This window comes from Tenrec ecaudatus, chromosome 11, assembly GCF_050624435.1.
Source record: "Tenrec ecaudatus isolate mTenEca1 chromosome 11, mTenEca1.hap1, whole genome shotgun sequence".
Classification (NCBI taxonomy): Eukaryota; Metazoa; Chordata; class Mammalia; order Afrosoricida; family Tenrecidae; genus Tenrec; species Tenrec ecaudatus.
In genome coordinates this window covers 72,663,920-72,667,997 of record NC_134540.1, presented here as the reverse complement: position 1 = coordinate 72,667,997, position 4,078 = coordinate 72,663,920, and the positions used below count along the sequence as shown (strand labels likewise).

At 38.4% G+C, this 4,078-nt stretch overlaps 1 non-coding gene across 1 annotated transcript; it reads right to left on the bottom strand.

The window, feature by feature from the left end:
* Positions 1-1,832: 1,832 nt before the first annotated feature.
* LOC142461745 (U1 spliceosomal RNA) lies at positions 1,833-1,996 on the bottom strand. Its single transcript, XR_012786944.1, has one exon. It is a non-coding gene; the product is annotated as a U1 spliceosomal RNA (small nuclear RNA).
* Positions 1,997-4,078: the final 2,082 nt, after the last annotated feature.

Here is a 4,078-nt window from a genome sequence, read left to right as displayed (position 1 = left end):
ATCCAAAGAAGCACTGAGCAGAAATAACAGAGATCTTATATGCTCCCCCACCCCCAACCTTGCGTACAACTTCCCTATTGTTGAAATCTTGTATTAGCGTGGTACATTTATTGCAATTGATGGAAATATTGATGCAGTCGTGTTATTATTAACCAAAGGCTATAGTTTGCATTGGGGTTCCCTCTTTGTGATGTAGTTTTATGGGTTTTGACAACTCCATATGTACGTCCATTAATAAACCCCCTTGTGTTCCACCTGTCCATCTACCTGCCCTCCACATAAGCCCCTGATCTCTCGGATGGCAGCTGTGCTCACCGCTAAACCAACACGAACACTGAGATGCGTATGCTGTCTCGTACTCTGGCTTTTTCCAGAATGTCACATAGTTGGAATCATAGAGTATGTGGTCTTTTAAGACTGTTTTAGTTCACTGAGAGATAGGCATTTAAGGCTCCTCCATTTCTTCTTGTCTTTTGATAATTTCTTTTCATTGCTGAGTAATAAATATTCCATTTTATAAATGCACTAGTTTGTTTCTCCATTCACCTACTGAAGGACATCTTTCTATTTTGAAATCATGAATAATTAGGATTATAAATAAAACTGCTATAAATAGACATGTAAAATAGACATGCAGGTTTTTGGTGGACATGAGTTTTCAACTCATTCGAATAAGTGCTAGATTAAACAGAGAGACTATATAGTTACCTTTATAAGAAACGTTCACTCTGCTTCCCAAAGTCGCCATTCCGTTTTGCATTCTTGCCCATAATGAATGGAGTTGTTGCTGCTCCAAGTATTTGGTGTTGTCTGTGTTTGGGGATTTAGACATTATAATAGGTGTATCATGGCCTCTCACTTGCATCTTTCCCTATGCTTATTTTCCATACGTACATCTTCTGTGTGCAGACACCTGTTTTCTTGTTGGGTTTTAAGAGTTCATTGTGTATCTTAGATTCTAGTCCTTTATCAGATCTGTGTTTTACAAATCTTTTCTCCAAGCCTGTGGCTTGTGTTTTTAGATTCTCAACAGTATCTTTCATAGTATGGTGTCTTTTTAAAAAAATATAGGTTTGAAATTCTGGCAGTCAAAACCCCCAATCAGTAGACGGGTAGAGAGAAGAGGGAATTCTGGCTGAAAGCAGACGCTTCCCTCAGCAAACCTGCGGGTTTGCTCTGAAGGTCTGGATCTAATTTTAAGAGATTCTCCCACAATTTGGGTGGTACTCTTCTTTACTTAGGCCAACAGATGCAAATGCTAATCATATATAAAGTACTTTACAGTCGCATCTAGACTTGTATTTGACCATAGGCTAATCAAATTTACATAGAAAGTTAATCCAGAAATCTATTTCTCTTTATGTGAGTTGTGCTAAAATACATCTTTCAGTGCAATTGCTCCATTTCATCTACATTATTAAATTTTGTGAGTATAGTATTTCACATAATATTATTTCATTATCTTTTTAATGTCTGTGGGATTAGTAATGAGGACCTTTCATTTCTGATATTAACAATTTGTCTTTTCTCCTTTTGTTTAGTCTGACTAGATAAATTATATTGATCCTTTCGAAGAACAAGCTTTTGATTTTGTTAATTTTCTCTACTGATTTCCTATTTTTAATTTTGTGGGCATCTGCAAGTTTTATTATTTCTTTTATTCTGTTTTCTTTGAATTTAAACTTGCTCTTCTTCTACTTTCCTAAGGGGGAAACTTATATTGTTCATTTTAGGCCTTCTTTATTTCTAATATGCAAAGTTAGTGCCATAAATTTCCCTCTAAGCACCATTTTAACTGCAGTCCATTAATTTTTTTTTGTTTTTTATTCTTTCAGGGGAGAGCGCGAACGCAGTCCCCCACTACCACAAATTATGCAGTCGAGTTTCCCACATTTGGGGAAATCGCAGGGGTCAGCACATCCGGAGTGCAATGGATACGCCTCGCCCTGGGAAAACCACCTTCGTGATCATGGTATCTCCCCTGCCAGGTAAGTATGCAGTCCATTAATTTTGATAAGTTGTATTTTTATTTTTATTTCGTTCAAAACATTTTTTAATTTCTCTTGAGACAACTTCTTTCACTCATGTGTCAGTTAGAAGTGTATTGCTATATTGTAGGGGTTGTTGGCATTTTGTTATTGATTTCTAGTTTAATTTCATTATAGCCTGAAAGCAAGAGATGATGAATCTCCTTTATGACTGTCTGATAACTCAGGCAGCAGGGGATGTAGTTTGTACAAGATATCTTCTACTTCTAGATTTAATTCTAAAAATTACGACCAGTCATCTGACTGGCTATTCAGTGGAATGACCTTAATGTGTAGTAAAACAAGATCTGAGTGGTGGGAGGAGGGAACAATAACAGATACTGTCAGCATTCAGCCCATGTGTCTTAGTATACCTTCACCATTTTCTATGCTCGTTAGCTTTTTGTTTAATTATACTCAAAAGTCAGCAGCAGGGTCCCTTTCTCAGACAACCGACCATGCAGATCGCAGCCCAATGCACAACCACTTGAAAACTTTATGACTAGCAGTGGAACACTGTCAGATCCTGAAAACCTTGTCAGATATAGGGCCAGAGAGGAGCCCCTCAGGGTGGAAGGTACTCAAAAGATCACTGAGGAAGAGATCTGCCATCTTCAGATACAGTCAGTCATAATGATGTGGATGGTGTCTCTTGGAAGATGTACAGCCAAAATGCTCCGTAGAGGCAAGGATGGGGAGACTTTGTCTCAGGTACTTTGGACATGTTGTCAGGATAAACCGGTCTCTGGAAAAGAAAGAGCACTGTGCCTGGCAGAGCAGAGGGGCAGCAAAAAGGATGAGGACCCTCAACGAGATGGACTGACCCAGTGGCTGCAACAAAGGGATCAGACATCACACTTAGAAGGCTGGCCCAGGATCGGGTGGTGTTCTGTTTTGTTGTGCACAGGTTCTCTGTGAGTTGGAACTGACTCAACCTTAGCTAACAACAACAACATTCAGGTTTTCTGTTTCATTGGTGAATTCTATTTCATAAATCTTGGTAATTTGTACTTTTTAAGCATTTACCTTTTTCATTTAAGTTAGTGAATTTATTTGCTTACAATTACTTGTACTATTCCCTTGTTATATTCTTCATATCTGTAGGAAAATATAGTAAAAATCCTTTCCCTATTTTCTTCCTATTTTGTTTCTTGAGAATGTCTTTTTTTTAATCAATGTAAAAAATTCTGTGTCTAAGTTTTCCACTGATGAGCTTTATGGAGCATGGACAAAATAAATGCTACTGGGATTGAAGATAGAAAATAGGAGGAACACTTTGCAGCTACTTTTAGGACCATAGTATCACCCTGATATGCCAATTGAAAAAGGCATTGCAAGAAAACAAAATTACAGACAAAGCATAACCCTTAAAAATTATTACCAAACTAAACCTAGCCATATTTGAGTCATATATCACGACCAAGTGGGGTTTATTCCATTGATTTAGGGGTGATTTAGCATTAAAAAAATCTATATAATCCACTATATAAAAAAAGCAAACAACTACACACACACACACACCACATACAGTTGCCATCCAGGCGATTTTGACTCTGGAGAATCCTATGTGTGTGGAGCATGACTGTTCCACAGCTGTGACCTTTGGAAAGAAATTTGCCACACTTTTCTTCTAAGGCACTTCTGGATGAGCTCGAACCGCTGACCTCTCGGTTAGTAGCTGAATGCTTACTAATTGTGCCACCCAGCATTTTCCCTGAGTAAGATAAACAGTTACATAATAAATTATATACTTCAGGGTGAAATCAGTCAGAATCCAGGTGCTTCTATTGTAGACCTATAGGATGAAAGAACATTCAAAAATTTCTAGATTCTTTTTGTCCCCCCGTAAGGCCAGCTCTCCAAACAGCAACCAGCACTTACTCCCTGTGTCTCTCTACATCTCACTCTAGCTGCAGTTGCACTATTCCACTTTCCAGTGCACTCTGATAGCGAGTCTATTCACGTCCTTGCTGAATGGTCAGAAGGGGTTCTCCAGAAGCTTAATCCAAGTCGGGATCCTGCAAATGGATTGAGGGCTTTCACTGTCTTCC